At 45.4% G+C, this 23587-nt stretch overlaps 2 long non-coding RNA genes across 2 annotated transcripts in view; one reads left to right on the top strand and one right to left on the bottom strand.

Moving 5' to 3' along the window:
• LOC146210123 (uncharacterized) overlaps positions 1 to 23587 on the top strand; it is a 374427-nt gene that overhangs the window by 222045 nt on the left and 128795 nt on the right. The gene's annotated exons all lie outside the window — the stretch shown is intronic.
• On the bottom strand, positions 1343 to 18583 carry LOC146210132 (uncharacterized). Its single transcript, XR_014708307.1, has 4 exons — positions 18432 to 18583; positions 17978 to 18082; positions 15933 to 16044; positions 1343 to 1619 (listed from the first exon to the last, which is right to left on the bottom strand). It is a non-coding gene; the product is annotated as an uncharacterized LOC146210132 (long non-coding RNA).

Raw genomic sequence — 23587 nt, 5'->3', positions numbered from 1 at the left:
CAAGCACCTTTCCTGTCATCTGCAGGACATCCGCAGCTATGCATCTAAAACTTGCCGCCACTGTGGGGAAGCAATATGAAATGCAACAGCAAGATGCACTGCTTTGATCTAGCAATCTTTTTCCGCCTCAAATGAGAATTCAGTGTACTCACCACGTTTACAAGTATTACAAGGTCCTTACTACCCATCCGGTTAGCCCCCGAATTTAAATCTCCAAAATGAGAGGGCATGTGCTGCACTTAACATATTTGCAAAATATGCACTCAGGCACAACAAAACACAGTGCCTTTCAGGTCTTGCAGACATGCGTTATAACGTTCATCTGTCAAGAAATGTCTAAATACTTGCGTGTCTAGTTAGAAACAAGCCCCTATTTCACAAAAACTGGGGCAACTAAAAAATGTTAGGAACTCACACAAGCCGCACAGTTTCATGCTTGCAGAATAGCAGCTATGTTCTTCTACCAAGCACATATATCACCAACTGCTTATTTCTGTTATCTGAAACTGCTTCCCCAACAAAATCTTGGCTCTTCAGTAAAACTTCCCATCATGTCAGAAAAGAAAGAAATGAAGCACCATACAACACTTCCTAGCTGCGCCATAGAACTGAGCAGTGTCCACTTTTATTTTTTTGGTAAAGTTGTTTTTCTTTTTTAGATACGAAATGGCTGCGCTATTCCAAGTTTGACATTGTGTCCACTCCTATCTTCGTCCAGGTTGGATCGACAGTATGTATAAATCTATAAATAAAAAATGAAGCTAGTGTGACTCGATGAAAATAATGCTCGGCACTTTCTGCACATAGGAAAGTACAAAACACTAGCCATGCAACAATGACTAGCATCTCACAAGTAGGTTTCCATGGATATTGTGTACGTTTTTATGTAGGGGTGTCTTGCACTTTTTTTTTTAGGTGAAGAGGATGCGATAGTGTGCAACAGCAAAGAAAAAAAAAATGGCAAGAGCATAGCCGAACAGGTTCCTCATCATCATCCTAACCAGCCTGACTACACCCACTGCAGGATAAAAGTCTCCTTTAATTCTCTTGTAAGGAGGAAGATGAGCATGCAGGAAGCTCAACGTCGGCAGCCACAGCCAGTTTGCTCAAAGTAGGAGACAAATCATCAAACTGCATGGGAGAAGTTCTAATTAGGCATTAACACAGATGATGATGATGATGGTGCCATGGTCAGAGAGAAAGTCAAAACCTGAAATGGTGTCACAGCAGCACGACGAGAGAACAAATTCTATGGTACATAATGAGCTGTGAATGGTGGCCCTGGCCGTGCAGGCAGTCAAAGGCGAAAGACACTGCGCATTACGATGTGAGAAGCGAAAGATCAGATAATGTTGTCCACACTTTTATTAGCTTGTGCAGTTTCCTACACATCACAGATACAGTAGCCCCAGTATCAACAAGGAATGGCCCTACATTTGTTGACGTATTCGCAGTTCTTGCCTCAGGCAGTAACTAGTTTTCCTGGGGCAGAGATGCAGCAAAGAAACCGAGTGGCATTATGAGGATGGAGGCGAGTAGGCAGGTGGTGAGTGGAGGTGTCAAAGTTGTCTGCAGGACAGACGTGGCCAAGGCTCAGGGGCGCGTAAAGGCAGGCACATCTGCAGGTGGCGACAATGACTCACAATGTGACCAGAAACTCTGCACGCATAACAAATAAGAAGGTTGTCATATATGCACCAGGAGTCCACACAAAGAGGGGACAGTTACGTAGGAATGAAGGTGGCAGGCTACAGTGGAAGGCGGAACGGGATAAACATGTCTGACCAGGTCTGACGTTGCCATACATGAGCGTTATTGCAGCAGGAACCTGCAGATGAATGAATGGCAGCACTTCAGTCACTTGCTCTCAAATCAGCCTGAAGGGTCATGGCCAGGCTAGATGGAGATCCCCAAATGTCCTCAATTAGGAGTAACTGTTATATCACCTCCCCAATCGCAGTCGTTAAACTGGTCCAGCAGCAAGCTGCTGACGGAACTAAGCTGGAAAGTGATTCAAAGTGCACAGAAGGTGGCTGAACCAGAATGCGCTGCTTTGCTCCTGCCAAAGCATGAATATATTGGCAACAGTGATAGGGTTTAGGACAACTGCGTCAGCCTCAATGTTTTGAGAATGTGCTTTATCTGATCCATCTCTGGCTGGAGACTTCTAGATGTGTACACAGGTTCACAATGTCTTCAGTATAACTGGTGAAGGATCCTTGCAGCTGGGTTTAGGCTCACAAGTACTGTTTGGAACACAGCTCTTGTATGCAAGGGCAGCCAAAGATCTAAGAAAACGCGCGTTTAAAAGCAGACTAGGTGGTGAAGTTTGCTTTGCGGTTTCTGCTCTACAAACTGGCAATGCCTGTCACGTAAAGCACCATGTCGTTCAGCTTCACAGCGTCGTCTCCCTGGTTGTGGACGCTTAACCGCTTGTAAGAGGTAAGCCAATCCTATGTATTTGGTCATTGAACCCATTGAAAATGGCCGGGTCCCACTATCGACATCAAGGTCCCTACATACCTATCTTAATGTTTAGCAAGCTGTGGCGACATAATCCTTGAAAACTTCATCTCATTCGCACACTTCATTTTCTGCTGCCCCTTGCTACACGAAGTCAAGAATGTAGCACAAAAATAAAGAACAATGGACGAAGAAGAACACATAAGGTGATTGACTAGCGCTGGTCAATCATTTTATATGTCCTTCTTCGTCCGCTCTTTATTTTTGCGCTAAATTCTTGACTTCATGAATCATCAACTAGCCCGGCAGCAAGCTACACTTGGGAGGGAACGAATAAGGTTTGCCACATGAGGGACGGTGCACGAATTCAGGATCTCTGAACAGAACAGATATTCAGCTTAAGCGAAAGAAGGCGATCTTAGTCTAGAAGCAATGAGCGATAATTTCAGAGCAATTGATAATGAGTGCATGGCAGAGGTAGGCAGTAGGACAATTAGGCTACCAGTAAACTATCTAAGCAGACGAAATATCTGATTATGAAATGGCAAGGCGTGAAAACCTCCCTCCGATGGGTCAGGATAGAACTGGCAGAGATGTTAAAGGTACTCAGTGAACGTAATTTGTTCGACGCAAGGGAGTATATTACGGAGAGAATCGAGCATGCTCTAAAATACAATGCTAGCCTGAAAGAGGTGAAGGGGAAATTAAGTAGGTGAAAATCCGATGTATGCATACCAAGGTAGCCGAGGAGTTCTACACTTAACCAGGCTGATAATGAGATTAGCAATAGTGAAGAGCAATCAGACGTTCCGTCAGTGACAAAGGAAGAGGTTAAGAAAGCTTTAGAAGCTATGAAAAGGGGGAAAGCAGCTGGGGAGGCTCAGGTAACTGCAGATTTGTTGAAGGACGGTGGGGATATTGTGCTTGAAAAATGGCCACCCTGCACATGCAATGTCTGGACATCGTCACCGGAGTTTTGGAAGAATGCTGCCATTATTTTAATCCTTAAGAAAGGGGATGCTAAGGACTTGAAAAATTACAGACCAATCAACATACTACCTGTTGCGTATACGGAATTTACTAAGTCATTGCTACTACAGTTATATATATATTGAACTCGAAGTGGATCACGGAATAGTTAGATACATAGGCAATTTCATATATAAGGCAAACCAACAGATGAGGCTCTCTATAACCCAGAAGCATGAATATGGTACATGTATGGCAGTGGTGCGTTGCCTGCCGGCAACACACTGCTCACCAAGGGTGCGGCGATGACCTGCAAGGTGTACACATGCACTGAATGTCACCTGCCACCTAGTGTCGAAAAGGAGAGTACATTGGGAACACTTCCAAATGCCACTTCGCAGGCGCCAGAAATCTTGGCAGGCAGCAGCTGCCATGACTGCACAACCCGGCTCTATGCATGAAAAATGATTGCCGGTGAGCTGTTAAAACAATCCTTTGCAGGGCACGACGCGCAATTCGATGGACATGAACAACGCTGCTAAACTTTAATGTGGGATTTTCAGGGGGATATTTTGAGAGTTCGATATAGGAAAATGATATATGTGCATTTGATATATCCGGGATCAAATACAGAATCAGGACAACCTTAGACTTTAGTCAACCAAATGATCAGGCAGGTTTTCGGAAAGGGTACTCTACCATCGATCATATTCATCATGCTATCAACGAGGTGATAGAAGGATGTTCGGGATATAACCAGCCTTTATAAATAGCATTCGTTGATTAGAATAAGCATTTGACTCAGTCGAAACGTCAGCAGTCATTGCCTAAGGGTGTATATGAGCCGTATGTGAAAGTATTGGAAGATATCAATAGTGGCCGCATAGCAACTATAGTCCTCCATAAAGAAAGTAATAAAATTCCCATAAGGAAAGGCACTAGGCAAGCAGACACGATCTCCCCAGTACTATTTGCCACTTGCTTAGAGGAAGTATTCAGAAACCTGGAGTGGGAACAATTATGAATAAGGGCTGATTTAATACATTGCCTTGTTAATTAACTCAGTGGACAAATTACAAAGAATGCTTAATGACCTAGGCAAGCAAAGCAAAAACATAGGCCTAAAAATTAATATGTGGAAGCCTACGGTAATGGTCAATAGCCTCGGATAAGAGCAGCAGTTTACAAAAATTCCGAGAGCACTGTAGAATCTACACTGCAGAAATGCGACAGCCTGAGTGTTGTTGGTGCACAAGGTGCATCACATTTGCTCTCATTATCATTACCAACTAATTGCATCAGCATTGTTAATTCCATCACTGTCATTATCACTAATTGCAGCATTATTGTTATCGCTACTATCATCCTCACTGTAGACAAGAAGAATTATGATGTGTTTCACAATTCCGGGCATGGCTTCAGTTTGGTAGAACTGAAAAAGTTTTAACCCGCCATGTCACGCGAAAGTATGCTGGCACGTTTTATTGTTCATCGTCTTGTTTTGAATGTCCAAGTCGGCAATAAAGAAAAAAAGAAAGAAAAGGGGGGGCATGGCGCAGTAGGTTAAAGCGCTCGGCAGGGGATCCGAGGTATGGAGGTTCGATTCCCGGTGGAGATCGGACTTTCATTTTTCTAGATTTAAGGACATAGTTTTCAGCGCAAAGGCACGTGGCCAAAGAAAAAAAAAAAAAAAAAGAAAGACTATAGGGACAAACACTGCGCTGTGTTCGTCCCTATAGTCTTTCTTTTTTTTTTTCTTTGGCCACGTGCCTTTGCGCTGAAAACTATGTCCTTAAATATAGAATACCAACTAGCCCAACAACTTACTCTACTGAAGTTCATTTTCCTGATGACGTCATAGGATTGATAGCTATGTCTGACCGAACGAACAAACAGCAACAGTATGAGCCGTTGAAGGCTTTCGCCTTAATAGGTACACGGGTGGAAGCAGGCTCGAGCATTTTGGAACAGCTCAGGGAGCAGTGGTAATGGCACGTTGGAGCAGTAAAACGAGTGTTTTGAAGCACTCAAATTATGCTTTGGAACATGTTTCTAGGGTCAAGCGCTTTTAATAACTACAATTTTTTTTCTGATATACAAAAAAATCCAATTTGATTACTTTTTATTCAAGATTCAATGCTGTACTACCTATGCACGCATATCTCAACATGTAAAGATGTTTAAAGTAACACAGCTGACTAAAAGCTTTTGCCTATTCTGACTTGACAGCTTTAGACATGTCCATGCTCAAGCACCACCACTACCTTGGAATTAAAATAAACAAGCTGCACATCGCCACTTTTTGATTCCGCAGCTGTGCTGATAAATTCCTGGGCACTGCTCAGTAGTACCTTCAGGAAGGATAGATGGCACTGAAGGGTAGCCTTTTCTTCCTTAAGCTTCTTTACTTCATGGTTGTCTCCCAGTGACTCATGTTTTCTTTTGAATAACACTGGGGCTACACGTCGGCAACAGGCTTTCTATGCCTTTCCAACACTCTTGAAAGCATTTCTTGCAATTAACACCGTCCTGGCATCACCCCCATAATGCTTCAAGTATGCTTTTGTCTGATGTAGACTGGACAGGTTTGTTGTTAACAACGATTCTATAGTGAAGTACACACTCATTTTCACAGCAGAACTGTTGGAACAACTCGTGTAGTTCTTTGTAACCAGAAAAGTTTCCTCAACAGCTCGTGGTAGTCTGTGGCAATTGCTTCGCTCCTTGCCCTCACTCCTCTCACCACCGGCGATTCAAAAGGCTGGGAGAAGTTGCTGTCATGCGCACAAAACATTTTTCTCGCAATTAAAGCGCCAGCATATCTATTTCGAGCGCGAGCTCAAATAATGCCAGCGCCAACTAATTTAATTTGAGTGCCAAAGCAATTAATACAAGTGCTGGCAAATTTATTCTGTGTGCCAACCAATTTAATCCATATGTGGAAAATGAATGCAATAGAGGGCTCCAAAGCACGAAACATGAATTCCAGAAATAAATCAAAATTGAGATCATCTTTCAGACAATGCGCCGAATCAGCAAAGTGTCAACGTATAGGATAGCTTTCATCAGTATTATGACAAACATTGCCTTGATGCAAGTGTTTTAAACCTAATGTCTCCCAGAAAATAAAACTGCATTTTAAAGACGGCCGCTTCTGTGCTTTTACAAGCCTGTAGTTTCCTACGCCGCTACAATTACAGCCCAGGAAAATTAAGCACTGCTGTCTGGGTTAAAAGCTCTGCTGCACATAGTTTCAGCCACTTTGCCATGTCAGAGCCAGACTAAATGCAACGGCACGCACTCTCTCTTTCCGTGGTAGTGGCCGTGTAAAATTGAGAAAGCGGTAAAATGAGATATGTTTCTCTGGCTCCATGTCTTCTCGCCTGACCAACTCTGCTTTACACTAATCCTTTTCTGCTAGTAGTGTTGAATCATTATTAGAAACACAAATACATTTCTGCACCGGTTGCCATTTCACAAAAACAGCAGGCTGTTGTGTGAAGGCCGAAATGCCATCAGCATGCAGATTCAGTGCATATGACAACCCATAATAAGCAGTGCTTAACCAGCCAATTAGAAGATGACAGTCATATTTATTCACTTGTCATGCGTCTAAACTAAAAGCTGCAAGAGGCGTGTCATAAACTGCAGTTTTTCAGCTGCGCGTGGTCCTTGGTTTTTGCAAGATACAAGAACAAAGCAAAATAGTGCATGCAGATGTGATGCTTAAGCGTCGCATGGTCTGCGAAGTGATCTCAATTTCGATTTATTTCTGGAATTCATGCTTCGTGCTTTAGAGCCCTCTACCACATTTATTTTCCACATATGAATTAAAACCGCTGGCGCTTGTATTAATTGCGTTGGCAGTCTGATTCAATTGCTTAGCGCTGTCATCATTCGAGTTGGTGTTCGGATTAAATACACTGCCGCTTTTATTAAATGCTTGGCACTAAAATTAAATTACACGGTGCGCAGATTGTATCAGTTGGCGCTCACATTATTTCCGCTGGCACTAGGATTAAATTCAGAAGGAAAACCTGTAGAACAAGTCTAGGATGGAGCGCATTTGGCAAGTTCTTGCAGGCCATGACTAGCAGCTTACCAGTATACCTCAGGAAAACGGTAAACAACAGTTGCATCTTACGAGTACTCATCTATGGGGCTCAAATGTGAAGGCTAATTAAAGGGGTTATACTTAAGTTGAAGTAGATGCATAGAGCTGAGGAATGGAAAATGGTAAGTGTAGTCTAGAGATAGGAAGTATGCAGAGTGGGTCCAAGAAATCAACTCTAAATAATGGCATTCTAGTCGAAATCAAGAAGAAATGGTCACGAGCAGGACATGTATTGCAAAGAGAGGATAACCGATGGTCGCTAAGAGCAACAAATTGAATTCCAAGTGAAGGCAAGCGTGGCAGGGGGCGGCAGAAAGTCAGGTGGGTGGACGAGGTTAGTAAGTTTTCAGGGGTCAAGTGGGTGCAGCTAGCACAAGACCGGGTTAACTGAAGGATTATGAGAGAAGCCTTCGTTCTGCAGTGGGTATAGTCCAGCTAACGATGATAATGATGATGAGCTATGGACAAAGAAAAACCGTATGGCAACAAAGGGCTCCTTTATCACATAAAAAACTGAATTAAAAAAAAAATCTTCCCACCAGTTGAACCAGACTTGCAATGACCTCATTAAAATGGCCAGTTTGCCGCCACTCTGAAATTAATGGCCGAGCAGCATAACTTTTGGGATCTGCACTCGCAAAATCAATACTGACATATACGTATTCAGATATGTGGCGCAAACAAACACAAACACAGGAGAGGATAAACACCACACGCGCACACTACCAACTGTAAGAAGAACCGGAAAACACTTCCTCTTCTACACTCAGGCACGTCTCAACTTCCTCTTCTTCTCATTTTCCTCTTCTTTGCCCAGGAAAATGAGGAAAATGAGAAGAAGAGGAAGTTGAGACGTGCCTGAGTGTAGAAGAGGAAGTGTTTTCCGGTTCTTCTTACAGTTGGTAGTGTGCGCGTGTGGTGTGTATCTTCTCCTGTGTTTGTGTTTGTTTGCGCCACATATCTGAATACGATGATGCACCAACTAGCCCCTCAAGCCGTTATTTTGAGATAACTGACATAAACATTTCACTCGAGAAATCTGTCGCCAACGGTGACACCAGCATTTCATCTCTCCTCTTGAGTATACTCGTAACTCCCTGCCACTAAAAAGAAATATTGCTGACAAGTCGTATTGTCTACGAAGAGGCTTCACAAATTCATAAAACATTTAGCGTAAATATATGTGCGGCTCCAACGCCTCAATTCGTCTTTTAATTAAACTGCACGTGCTCTTTTCTCTCTGTCTGAGCACGTGGAGGGGCAGCTGAACTGTGCATGTGCAAAGGTTATCGCGGCGCGAGACTTGTGCTTGACGCGGCTGAAAGTGTAGATAAAGGGACAGAATGGAAGAATCGGGGGAGTCTGGCGGAAGCCCTGCTTGGGGAGCGATCACGTTGTTAGCTGTTGCCGAGCAGCCCGAAGCATCCTGATGTAATGGACTGTGGAGCAGAGCAATACCAGGATGAAGACGGAAGCGATGCCTCCTGAGCTGGGTTTTTTGCTTGAGTTGCAGCCAGACGAGGAGCAATGTATTTTGTACTGCTCGGAGCCCCTTTTGCCATGTCACATAGGCCATCTTTACGCCCCACTATGTTTTGTCTTGCCATGTAAAAGCACTGGCCCCTTACTTTTGTAGCAAAGCATTGTCCTGTCACGAGTCTCGACCACATGCTTCGCATTGCAGCAGCGTGCAGTGTTGTATCTTTGCAAAGTGCTTCTCTGCTGACCCGGAAATAAACTGGCATTTTTATCATCATCATCAGCCAGACTATACCCACTGCAGGGTGAAGGCCTCTCTCATATTTCACCAATTGGTATTTTGGAGCAGAATGGAATTCATGTGAATTTGTGACTAGTAGTCGGGCGAGGCCCTGACTCGCGGACCCATTCTTTAGAAGGCGGGGCCTACAAATAGATTAGGTATTTTTAGACCTGCATCATTATCATCACCACGTGGCTTTGTTGCTTCAGCAGCGATCAGTGTGCCAGGTTCATCCATGCTATGAAAATGTTGATGAATTCTGAATCAACAGTTCCTGAATTCCTGACCAAACCAAACCGAATTCTGAATCAGGTGAAAGTAACACAGATGAAAAAAGAACCTGGAAGGAAGTGAGGAGCAGTCACAAAAAAAAAAAATCTTGGCAGTGAAAGGGTTAATAACAGTGCGCTCTTTGTGATTAGGGTCATCGGCTCTACCTCGTCCATCCATCCCAGAGGTCTTTCATCCTGCCATTTTTCATTCACTTCACGACATCTGCCATCTCAGCATCAGAGCCACATAGTGCCTCATTACCCAGCGGTACGTCTGGCCAAACATTAGACGTTTGCCAGTGGGCCCGCTCGTGTTTTGCTTGCCAGTCCGTCAAAATGGCTCGCTATACAAAGACTCCTCCCCAGTCTTTCCTGCCATCTGGTTGTTGCTTTGACCACATTCACCTTGACTTGGTTGGACCACCACCTCCATCTAATGGCTGCTTGCACATTCTGATGATGACTGACCGCTTCACTCGTTAGCTCGAAGCAGTGCCCACTCTGGACATTACTGCGCAAACAGTTGCCAAAGCCTTCGTTTCAGCATGGATTTCCCACTTTGGCTGTTACCACGGATCGTGGCCGCCAGTTTGAATGCATCCTCTTCACTTCCCTTACCAGTCTGCTCGGCACTAAACACTGCCGCACCACAGCATACCATCCTTGTGCTAACGGCATGGTTGAGAAGCTCCATCGTCAGCTCAAGACTGCCCTCATTGCTCGCCTAGATCGCGAGCACTGGGCTGGTCACCTTCCTATGGTGTTTCTTGGCCTACGCACCGTTTTTCGTCGCGACCTTGGCTGTTTGGTGGCCGAAGTCATCTCGGAGACTTGTTCGTTCCTTCGGCTTCCTCGTCCCAGCCCCTGCAGTACCTTTAACGCCTTTGGGACTGCATTCAACACCTAAACCCAGTCCCACCTCTATCATCTGACCGTCAGATCTTTGTGCACCCAGATCTTGCGTCCTCGAGGCATGTTTTTCTAAGGCGAGACACTGTAAAGGCGCCTCTTAGCCCCCCCTATGATGGCCCGTACCATGTCCTCAACAAGACTACAAAGTCGGCGACTATCCTGCTGGATGGTCGTGAGAGGTAGTCTCCCTGGATCGCCTTAAACCCAAATATATGGAGACACCTCCCCAGGAGCTCCCCTCGGATGTTGCTGGCTTATCTGTCGACATGCCTGCCGCTGAGGCACCCTCATCCCTGCCCCGTTGGCGCGTACATTTCGCCGCTCCGTTTGGTCGGGGGGCCCTGTAGCGCACAGCGCCGCTGTAAAGCGGAGGCGCTAAGATCGGCGTTCACAGCCAGCAAGCACGGCACAGGCTGCTCGGTTCGAGAAGCCTGCCACGCTGGTCCTCTTGTTCTGGTGCTCCGCTGCAACGCCGTAAATTCCTTACATGCTCTTCGCTGCAGGACACTTCCTGCCAGCTGCAAATATACACAGAACCAGCACTCCACTGCTTCAATACAATGCTGCTTTAGGCTTGGGCACTGCCAGCTTCGACAATAAAGAAATCTGCTGAAGGCCACGGACACAAAGAAAAATTTAAATGAAGCTGTAGTACAGCAGAAGGATCAGAATTCCCCGCAAAGTAATTTGAGATGCGGATCAAAAAGCTGCAAAGAAGACTGTTCTTTGCCCGCAGCTGCGAGGAGGGCTATCAAATGCAGGTGCCATATTCGGTTTGAGGTCGAGCACAGAGACTGGCATTCAACAAAAACAGTATGGAGCTCCTATCGGGATGGAGTCTGATGCCGATTTACGACCTACGGGAAGTCGGCGCAGCCGTGGGCGAGCAGCGCACCACGGGCGTACTGGCGGCCCATGACCGGTAAGCGAGCCATGATAATTCGCCCCCTTGTGTTTCCTCGTGACTGCGGCGACGGGGATTTCAACAGAACGAGTCGGATGTACGGCCTGCATGCGGGGCCCGTTCGGCATAGAGGATGGCCTGCCTCACTTTGGCAGCGGCACCAGGAGCAGAGCCCAACAACCCAAGTCCCGACCCCTGCCCTGATTCCTGTATTACATGGGCCTGCTGAAGGACCAGCCGTGCGACTCCCAAGGGGAAAACGGCACCCAGGTGGAGGTCATGATTAAGGGAGGAGGGTGTGGGAATTTAAGATTACCCACGCTTGCACGACACGGCTCTGTCTGCCTCACGGGGATACCTCATCTCTCTCCTTCCCCTGAAGCAGTGGCGGAGAGGGCAGGGGCGAGAGACCTGGCGTAGCGTGCCGGGCGGCCCCTCCTTCCCCCTAGCCCCTAATATCGATGCACATCATCTCATCGGGGGGAGACGACTCCGCGACGCCAGAGCCCGCGGATGCTGCTATGACCAAGGATAAAAATTGGGCACTCCCAATAAACAGCCCAGCCCGGTGGCTCTGCCTCAGTGTTTCGTTCTTCCCTGCCACGGATGTGGTCAGAGCTAGCAGCGGGCGTTCCGTTCTGAGCACAGAGCCCGAGTCCCGTGAGAACCCCCACAAGGTGTTGTTACATGTCTCCTTGACGTCAGCTCCAGCATCCATTGCAGTGAAGAGCAAGCACAGAGCAACGCCAGGGTTCAAAGCGATCGCTGAATGGAAATGTTTTTTTTTTTTCATCTAAAGCACAAATTAGATTAAGCTCTAAAAAATAAATGCCATTGAATGGTACTGTGTCATGCAATATATATATATATATATATTACCCCGCACCTCCACCAAGTGTTAAGTGGGGATCCAGGCACTGGTAGCGGGCACTGGTAGCGAGAAGAACCGGAGCGGTGGTGGCTTAACTTTTGAGTCAGCTGGTCCGCAAAAAGCATTTCCTCTTCCTCCTTCTCGGCTATCTGTCCGCTTAATCAGAACTTCTTCTTTACAATACACATATATAACTGCAAAAAATTTGCACATTTAAAGCTGACAGTGCCCAGGCCTAAAGCACCATTGCACTCAAGCAGTGGACTGCTAGTTCGCAGCCAGCAGAAAGTGGGCTGCTGCGATGAGCAGGCACAGAGCAACACCGTGGTTGCCTGCAAAGGCTCAACTTGAGAAATTATTTTCTCACTTAAAAGCACCCTGATTAAACTTTCAGTATTAAATGGCAATGAATGGCTCTGTGCAAACTAGTATTTTTCATATCTTTAATAGGGCCACTTCATTACATAACTGACGGAGGAATAAACCTCAAACCTCAATAAGGTAATTTTCTCTGATTTAGAATACTTTTGCAGGTGCACCTTACATTGTTTGATCTCTTTTATAATGTTTTTGCAGGTGCAGCTTAAGTTGTTTGATCTCCTTTATAGGCTTTTTGTCTTCTAAAAAAGTTGGAGAAATAGATTGAGTACTATAATAGTAATAATTGGTTTACAGGAAAGGAAAAGTTTTCCCGTGGACACCTGAATCACGCTACAAGGGAAGGAAGATGGGAGCGAAAGCGGAAAGAGAGAGGCCCCATAGTGGAGGGCTACGGAATAATTTTGACCACCTGGGGATTTTTAACATGCATTGACATCGCACAGCACACAGATGCCTCTCCGCTTTGCATCCATCGAAACGCAGCTGCCGGCAGTTAGGTTCGAATCCAGGCACTCTAGTCTAGTGCCTAGACCATAAGAATATAAAATTTGACAAACATTTCAAAATTTCAGCTTTTTGTACCATATTTTATGATTTATATTTGAACAAATATAAGGCAGAGTTTGTTAATTTCCTGCACATCAAAAGAACAATGCATTTTATTAATATGAAAATTTTTGTTTATAGTGATGCATCAAAAAGTTAATTTTTTTACAAATTTATCTGTATGACTAGGTTTTGCTATTACTTGCAAGCTTAAAGGAGTATAGACCACCTTCACTCTGGCTACGTCGTGAAGATGCGGTGGCGCTGTCGTAATTAGACTTTCGCGTGGTAGGAAAAACAATGCTTCAGTTGCTTTCGCCTATTGTGATTGTGCGATGGTTTGCTGCAGCCGAAAAAATAAAAAACAAAGCACCATGCTGACTAGTTGCATCACCGTGGCATGTGCTGGAAGGCAAAGAACGCAAAGTTTAGTAAGCTTGCACAGGTTTCTTATGGGCGAAGGTCGCCGTAAACAGTGGGCCATCGCAGTGTGGCGCGAAGGCTGGATACAGACACCTTTACGCCAGAGCGGCTATGGGCTCAAAGGCCATGAATAACTCTAGTTTGGCCTTCTTTATGACGCGTAATGGTATTTTGTGAGTGCACGTAAAATGTTGACGAGGCAGCCAGTATATTAATGCGTAGACCTGTTTATAATGTAAGCAATTCCTGAAGCAAATTTTTTTTTCACTTTCTAGTTGTATGTATTATGTGCATAGTGAGCTGCTGCGCATGCGATCAGTATTGCACTCCTCCGTGGTTATATTGTATGGCTAACATTAGCTTTGTTCACCTCAAATTATTTTAAATTTTGTGATGAAATGTGCGTGTGCTGACAGCCACTGATTTGCTCAATTGGAGATGAATTTTATTATACCGAGGGGTTTGAGTGGTATTCACTGCAGCTAATATTGAATGCGAGTTGTGGGGTTGAGCGTCCCGAGTGACATATGGGCCCCTGTTTCAGATTTTGAGGATCTTTACATCAACTACGTACTGCATGGCACACTGTCGCATTCAGAGTTTATCCTACATAGAAACGTGGTCACGGCGGCCGGGACCGAACTGGGTAGCCCTAACTACGGAACCAGCATGTGGACGCTGCAGCTTGTAATGCAAGCTAAAAGCTTGAATACCCATGAAGAAATTATAAACGCTGACGCCAATAACCTTCCACGAACAGAACAGATAGGCGTGCAGCGTGGTGATTTAAAGGAATAATGCAAGAATAAGCAAACCTGTACGGTGCCAAGGCACAGTGCCCTTGCTACTGTTGCCATGCTTACCAACAACGCTCATTTGATGCTCGGTATGAAGAATCATCCGAGAATGCAATGATGTTTTGAGCGGAATACTTTCTACCTGGTTTGCGTGTGCTGTTTACGAGCGAGAAAAATCACATTCCACTTACCCGACTGAAAGTTGTATGCACCCAAAGCTTTGCAATTCTCGACGCATTCCGCGGCTAATGTGCTGGGCAAATAGATATCAATCAACGCTACTCATTTTCAAGGCAGCAACAACTTCGCTCGTGCGCTTTGAACCCGCTCTTGGTCTGGTACGGTGTGCAGGGCAAGGCGATGCATGCTGTGTACGTGAAGTTTTTCCAAGTATTGCTTTTGTACTCACACAGCGCGTGGGTATTTTATCTGCCAAAAAGGTGCCTGCATATCACAATAACACGCTCTTGGCAAGTATGGCCACAGCAGTGGGGTGGCACCACAGTGCCGCTCCCATGCTTTCCGCCTGCTCTGGGGCCATAGACGACTGCCACGCCACTTTGATTGCTTTGTTTGTTTTAAACATGGCGGAGACCTATAGACACCTAATTTTTGGGTTCGTGTTTAATTAGCTGTAATGATGTGCAAGGTATTACTGTACAGAAAGCACCAGGTGATATCCACCTATGACCGCTAAACAATTTATCATTGAATTTCTTTCCTCATCCGTTTCGGTTTCAAAAGCTGTGTGATGGCTGTGACGCCAAAGTTAAGTCTAGGTCACGTGACGGGTGAAAAAAAATTGTGATATCCTGTGATGTTTAAATTCACTGCAACGCTGAAGCCAGCCAGCCTCAAGAACAGGAATCGCGAAGAGCTGGAGATTATACTGCGGCTTTTTCATGCCGTGCATGGCTTGGACTTGATTGTGATGTCACAGCCATCTCTCAGCTGTTGAAACCGAAATTGGCGAGAAAAGAAAATTGAACTGAAAATTATTTCGCAGTCGTAGGCAAAAACCACTTGGCGATCCGTATACAGGAATGTCTAACAAAAATGCCACCAAAATTTGGCGTCTATACTCCTTTAAGATGGTGGTCACGGGCAGAAAATATTTTTTCGCCAAAAACAAGCTGGGATAATATTCTTCATAGCAATACAATTTGCTATGATTTTTTAAAAAGAAATTGAGGATGGTCAAGCCCACAACCTGTATCAGTTGGTGTGGAATGAAACCGGCACCTTTACCTTAGCAGATCATGCTAGCCATAACAGCCTAGCATTATCCTTGATGCATTAGCATGACAGGAAAAAAACAAAAACAGTGGTAGCATACCATATATACACCATTACAAAATTGAAGAACTTGAAGGTAAGCTGTCTAAAAATTGTAAAAACATTTTTTTTTTTGTGGAACTGCAGCAGCATCACACTTTGTACCAAAAAAAATTGCCTTGACAAGCACTGGACCATATATATGCTGGTCTGCAAATATGAAACGCCTTTGCCCACACGTACCAGCCACAGCTATCCGATGGAAACTAAGGCAGAATCAAAAGCACAGAAGAAAGCTGCAGGTTGCCTCCAAAGGATCCCTGTTTCAGCACACGCACCAAAGACAGGGAAGGACCTGGAAATCAGAACAATGCAATAAATGCCCACTCCTGGGAAAGGTAAGATGTGAAGGATTTTGTTACAACACAGAAAGTATAATGAATGAAAGTATGAATTCCGCAATTCATGGCAGTTGGTTGTGTCTACTATCTTTGCAAACATTTGTCGTCACTTCAAGTAAAGGATCCATTTCTCGTTCCTAATTCTGAGGCAGTTGCTGATTTGCTCCAAAATGAGAGCTTGGTATACAGTGCTGGTTTTAGCGTAGATGTGGTTGATTTGTATAATCTCTTCCACACTCTCATCCAGTATGTTCAGCAATGTATTACGGAGGACAATGATGAATGCTGGTTCCAAAATGAGTGTGGAACCTTAACCGGATCCTTTTTGGAAATGTTATCTTACTACCTGAGTAACACGTTTGTTGAGTGAGATGGTCGACTTTATACGCAAAAATCTGGTGTGTGCATAGGTGCCAAGATAGCTCCCATCCTCAGCGACATTTATCTAAGCAGGGTTGATATGAAAGTTGAGAATGATTTAGCCAGTTGTTGCATGCACATTTTCCGTTTCGTGGAGGATTTTCTGGTGCTAGCTAGCTGTGAATCCTGAATTTGTGTCAAATGTTCTTTATGTTTTTGCACGTAATGGGTCGGGACTAAGGCTCACGCATGAAGTCCCCCAAGAAACAGCCTTACAATTTCTCGATTTAAAGTTGTCTTTCCAACCCCACCATGTCTGTTGGCAGTATTCACCTAGGAGTGAAAAGCCCCTTCTCAATTACAAGTCCTTTCATTCAAAGCTCGTAAAAAGTAGCATTGTTACGGGATGCTTAGGCATGGCAGTGAAGAAATCTTATCATAAAATGATGTCCAGTCTCTTAACTCAGGCGGACAAATGCAGGGAAGCTGGTTTCCTGAACTCAGTTCTCGTCTCGAGTGCAGACAAAGTCCTCTGCGCGCTAAAATTGTCTTCAAGCATGTGAGGGCGGGAAAGGTGTTCGGAGGAAGGAAGAAGAAAGGTATGTAGTAGTCATGCCATATGTACACACGCTGTTGCTCCGAATTAAAAGAGTAGGAAGCAAGCATAATGTAAACATTCCGTTTCCTTCTCCTAACAAACTAGAAAGAGTGGGAGCCGCGGTTCAAAGAATGCACGAGGGGGCAGAAGAAATGTGTGCAACATAAATCATGAAAATAGATATGTTCCTTGTAAGACTGGCATAGTATATCAAATCCCTCTGTCCTGTGGCCTTACCTACATAGGCCAGACTGTGCAATGCATTAAAGTGCGGCTCATGGAGCACGCTAATTCGCTGAAAAAGAAAGAAGCTAACCTAGCGAAGCACTGATCCATGTGCGAATGCACGTCATTTTTTGATGACTGATGTTTTGTTCGTTCATTCTTACCAGTGCACTAGAGAAGTAGCCAAAGCTTTTCACATCAGAAAAAGTAAAGGGTGCGTGGGGTGCGTGAGTACGCCTTTTGTCACATTATCTCCTCGGGAAATGAATATGCTGCACAGTGGGCAGCAGTTCTGCCGATGCACTCGTGCTTTTAAATGCTTTTTTTTCTTCTTACCAAAACTTGAGGTCGCTGACGTTGCGCATGTGCGCTGTTTCTCTGTGTGCGTATATATGATGTGATTCCTCCCAATAAAAAAAATCAGCTGTAAGTTCAGCGCTATTCGTGTGTCTCGTTTCGTTTATTTCTTGGTCTCTGTATTTTTTTCGCTGTTGGGCCACCATTAATTTCGATACTCCCCCGCTTTTTATTGCTTTGGCTGTGGCGGTGCTGATCGAAATTCATGCCCTGGCCACATCAAAGTCATGCTGTGGATTATCTTCATAAATAAGGTGAGTTTGATTACATATATCAGCACGCTTGTGGAGCAACCGGTTTTTGCCAGCACATATTTTTACAAGCGGGTGCACACAAGTGCTACTCACCTTTTCATGAGGCACAAGGCATACCATCGGGAGAGGCCATGAGCAGAAGCTGCGACGAAGCCAAGATCTCACAATCGCCGTGCATCAAGATTATTTCGGTACATACTGAAAGGAAACAGAAATGGTTGCTCTTGCTGGGACAGGGCTAGCCGGGGCCAAACGGAGGCGTATTCGAAAATGAACTACAAAAGGAAAGCCCTTTCGTGCGAGCCGCCGGGACTGCTTTTAAGCGCACGAAAAAGGGCTCCTTAGTTCCTCTACACTTCACTTGAAGTCACTGATAAATAGACTCATAGCAAGATTACAAAAAAATAATTGAGATCGCTAAACAATAGAGCGTCGATGCAGAAAAAAAATTCCAAACAATTTGTAACGAGAGGGCAGCGGTGCAATGGGTTGGCGAGGCAAGTACGGAATGCAACACGTGCTTTGCGCTGTATTTCGCAGTACTCACGAAAGTTTGGAGAAAGCAGCAGGGATGCGTGCCACCCAATCTAATTTGCAGAATCCATTCTAGTCTGGTCATTCTGAAACAACGCGGGGGGAACAAGCCTCCCGCTTGCTTGTACCACTGCGCGCCAAAATTGAAAAGGGAGAAAAAAAAAAAAAAAAGGCACCTGTGGCTGCGGAGGCGGCGATATAAAAAAAAGCGTCTGGGTTCGAGAGTACACGCAAGCAAAAAACAACAATAGGCAATTTATACGTCACATCCGCCAGACTACAAACAGATTCTCCTCGCCTACCTTCTTTCTTTTCGCGCATGCGCAGCTTATCAAGATCGCGCGGTGGCGACCGGCAGGTCTCGATATTCGCCTTCCCCTGGCGGCGCCATATTGTCTTTCTGATTGGCTCAGAAAAGAGTCACGTGCTTCAAACTTGTGGCGCGAAACCATCAGTTGAGGCAAGCACTTTTAGCGGTTACGTCAAAATGACGTAGCCGTGAAAATTGATTTCAACCGGAGCTATCCTTGTTGCCTGGATGACAAATACGAATGATTTTGGAGTGGAAGCAAAGTTACTGATGGTGGTTTGGAGAACACTTACGCTCGATTAACCAATGTGATGAAAATAATGGCATACTGGGAAGGAGCGGATGCTCAAATTTGATTGGCTGGAGCTATGTCACGTGAAACACGTGATACGCAAGCATATTTAGATCACGTCAAATTGACGCGTCATGACGTAACTGACGTGCCGCCATTACCGAAAATGCTGACGTTTGGCTAGAGTCCCTAGAAGTATTTGCTAGTCTGCCGTCCGAGCGGGGTTCCCTATGGAACCGGTTGGCCGCTTCCCGGATGAAAGCGCAGGGGGCGCTGTACGCATTCGGAGCGTGGTCGCGTTGTGTACGTGGTGCTGTGGCGGTTGTGCCGCGAATCTGCGCCGCGATGATCCGTTGGTGCCGTGACAAGGCTCGTGCACCACGTGCACTTTTTTTTCGCTAGCGAGCCGGAATGCGCGCAAATTAGCTAGCATGTGTGCAAGTGTGCCTTTTTTATGGATATGTGACCGTGTCATGTCCAGAAAACGGGGTAAGCGTGATAGCACGTGTTTCTTGCCCGGGTACAAGACCGGGTAGCGCTCGTGCAGGGTGAAATGTTCTCTCTTCAGGACACCGAAAGACGCAGGGAAGAGGCAAGAGTGGGAGTGCAACATCAAGCGCGGCTGCAAAGGCAATAACATTGTTTATTGTCTCAGCTAGGGCATAAAGGAATATGCAAAACGAAAATTAAAAGGCGTAATAAATGAAAGAAAATAGACTGGCTGTGTTCTAATAAAATTCAAGAGAGAACGATGATAAGGCACTTGCGTGCAAGCAATGTACGAAGATGGGTTGCTCGGTGAAAGGCCCACTGCCGTCAGGTGCCGATATTGTCGGCTTCAGTGGCGGGCAAACCCACAAGTGGTGAATATCTTCCTCATTATTTTGTGAGTTGCAGACAGGAAATCCTGGACGTTGATATAAATATCGGTATATATAAATATCGGATGATCCGGATCGGGGTTGCCCTCACATTACTGTAACACGAATAAGCTAGTGTCGACGTTTGTGAGCGACACTTCAAACCCTGCTTTATTGAGCGAAGTTTTAAAACAGGTAAAGGTAATTGAGATTCCACGGGATGTTACGCAACTCACGAAGGATGCCATCTCAACGCTGTTTCCTGACACTCCAAAATACTTGTTGAAACCCTTGCCTCTCAAGAGAAAGGAGCGCAACTTGTACGAGCAAAAACAGTCAGCAGGGAGACCTGCAGAGAAAGAAAAAAAGTGCACTGATCCTGAAGCATCATGGAGCCAGTTGAAGAATACAGCGGTGGTGGATCGTGTGACGTGAGCCTGCTCCAGGAATGCAGAAAGCTGCATGCCACCGCCACTGGGGACAAATGTCGATCTTTCTGATGTTGAACAATGAACATTCGCATAGTGCCACTCAAGCGAGGACGAATCTCCGGAGGCAATTGCCATCGGCGAGTTCTGTTCCATCGCAGTGCTGAAGCTGCCATGAATGCTGCTGTGTGCATTCGAGGAAACAAAGTCAATGGTATAGCTGTAAAGTCGACAGAAGAGGTAATTAATCTTATTCAGGACATTGCGAAACTCAGCTTGTGTCCTGGCAGCGGATTGAAGCCTATTACCAAGACCTTTCCCACCTACAATGGGCGTTGCTTAATTTGCGACGAACTGTACCATTATTTCTGATGCAACATGCATATAGCCTGCAAATACTTGCGAAAGTTAACTCAGAACACCCTGTCAAGAAGAAGAAAAAATTAAGAAACAGACTTCTATGTCTCGAGCAGTTTGTCGTACGAAGGACAAGGTGGCAAAGCTGGTAAAAGCTCTCGGTGAAATGAAAAATGAACACCTTCAAGGACAGAGTTTGAAAGAAGTGTTAGTGCCCTTCCTCTCAACTAACAGCTGGCTGTTAAAATATGCTTTAGAGGTTGCAAAACGGAAGTCAACAAAAGTGATGGCATATTCTGATGAGTGGCTACTAGGCTTCCTAAGTACCAAAGAATGCCTATCAGCAGTTTGCCTTGAAGCGCGGTGCGATTTGAAGGGCTCGGGTTCCCATCTTGCGTGCTTTAATTGTGCATGCATCCGAAAGTTTCTAGTTCTACATACGTGTTATAACTTAGCTAAACGTCCGAAGAAGTTAAGATGAAACTATAGCGTGAATGAAAACGCCGGCGACAGCGCTCTGTTGCTCGCACACAAGGTCCTTGGAGCCTAGAATGTGCGTCTAGTATAGTCCTCCATGCAAGAGCAATTGTTTGCACAAAATCCTCAGAAGTCTTCATTACAATACGGCACGGCGGTAGCTTCAGCAGGATAATAGGGTATAAAAAGCAGCTTCGTTTCTACATCGGCTCAGAGGCATGCGCGCGAAACTTCGCTCACGAAAAAAAAAAAAGAAAAAGTCGCATCCGTGGTTATGCCAACAACTCGGCTGCGAATTCAATATTACGACTAAACTGAAATCAAAGACTAAAGAGCGGCATCGCATGTAGTACAATGAGCATGCAGCGAATGCATTTTGAAGCGCACAGGCGCGCGCGTCGTCTGCTCCGTCAGCAGTGGCGCACTCCGGTTCACCGCAGCGCCACCGCGGCGATCATTCAGCGGCAGCCCCCGCCGCGGCCGGCGGACGACAGACTAGCAATATTTCCAAGGTCAATGTACAACTGGTCGCGCAACTCGGAAGAAAACGCGTGCAGCTGCCTACCGCCAGCGGCATCAACTCGATGATGAGGACTCCTGCGAACTGTGAGGCAAATTACTAACGCACAAAAAATAAGATCTGCCAGAACTCCAAAGAACTAGAAAGTAAACATAATATTCGCGCTCAGGAATGAATGCAGTTTTTGTTTCTTGCGTAAGAAAAAACGTGTCACGTTTTTTAATAATATTTTAACTTGTTTCTAACGGCCTCTCTCGGCCACTTATTATCCGCTGCGTAGTTGCCCAAAGCATACCCAAAGCTCAGATAAGCTTTTTTTCATCCGCGTAATGGGTGTGTCGTCGGCTCCCGTTCAACGTTCATCGTTGCGTGCTGCGTACAGAGTGGGTTATCTGTAACAAACAGTCAGTATTTCATTCTGCTGGTTGTGGTAGAGCTTTACAGCAAGGCGAAGACTGTCTGTGCTCGATGAGAAACCGAGTGCCGCTGCATGTGCGCATTTCCGGACGATGGGACAATGCTGCGTCACAGCTCGGCGGCTCGGCTCGGCCTCGCAGGCACGTCGCAAAAGTGGTGGCTTGTTTTACGGATACACGTCTGCATGAGCGGCGTATCGCTGCATGTTTTAATTGAGCGGTGAAGGTGAGATTTTATTGCCCCCAAGAAGCGTGTCGCATTGCTCAAAGCCTTCCGTTCCGCTCCCCTTGCTGCGTGTTTTGCTTACTGCGTCGTATTACCCCACCAACGTTCGCTGAATGTGCTTTAGCTGTTATTACAGTGATGTTCCTATTGTCAATGGGATCTTTCTCATGAACATGTTAAATGCTTAAGTTGTAAATTTGTAACCTCACATTGACTCCTTTCAGTGGCAAATGAAGCGCGAGTAAAATATGGGAATCATGAACAGGGCAAGATTTATTGGAGCGAAGCTATATCATAGATATTTTCACTTCTCAGACGCATTAACTTCTAAATACTAGCAATCCCAATTTGAATTGCTTACCTAAGCTCTTACAGGTTGGCGTTCTAGCGCTAGCGCTAGTTATTCCGTTCGTTTGTTTTTGTTGTTCTTTGACGCTGATATGTATACTTTGTTTGTTAGCAAGATCTTTTACCCTTTTATAATCTCACCGCGTCTCGTTTGGAGACCTACGCTCAGGTCATTTCGTTATCACGAGGATTTCATGAAGACCGTGACGAATGAGCGGTGGTCGCTCTCCTACACTTAGATTTCATTGTCGTGAAGCGTCTATGTAAGTAATCGTGAATTAATAAAGCCTGGCTTTCTGTGCAGCGCAGCTTCACTCATTTATGCCCTTAGTGAAATGCCTCAAGCCATGTGGTTCTATCCATGTGCTTGCCGAATTCACTTGAAGGCCCTTGTTCACAAACGTGCCCGAAGAAATAAGCCCCGGAATGCGTTTACATCACGCGCGACGAAAGACTAAGCTAACGACGACGGAGGCAGAACGATGCTATGATAAGGTGGTTAAAGATGCCGTAACATTTCAGTTAACGTAAAACTTGACAGTAGAAATCCATGTCAAGTAAAGTTGGCTGAACAGTTACGGTGTCCATTTTTCTGCCTTATCCGAGCATCGTTCTACCTCCGTCGTTGTTGGCCTTGTTTTTCGTTCATAAGTAAAAAGACAATTAAATTCCCCGCCAAAAGTACGTCACTGTGACGTCACAAGCAACGTCACGTGTTTGTTGTGCCTCACAGTTCGCAGGGGGCGCTGGGAAACTAAAGCCTCGCTCAGAGTCGACACGCAGGCTTCTATGGGAGTTACGCTACCATTTGTTCTTCTACCATGATATTTCTAGGGACCCTAGTTTGGCCGCCATAATTTCGCCAAGTGGCGAGGTGCCCGAATTATGCTAATGAGACTATGGCGACAGGCAAGCTGATTTATGCAGCCGTTAGC

Source organism: Amblyomma maculatum, chromosome 1 (genome assembly GCF_055883805.1).
Source record: "Amblyomma maculatum isolate TAMU_Amacu chromosome 1, ASM5588380v1, whole genome shotgun sequence".
NCBI classification, from domain to species: domain Eukaryota; kingdom Metazoa; phylum Arthropoda; class Arachnida; order Ixodida; family Ixodidae; genus Amblyomma; species Amblyomma maculatum.
Note: the sequence above shows the minus strand (reverse complement) of the source record. Positions and strands in the feature narration are given on the sequence as shown.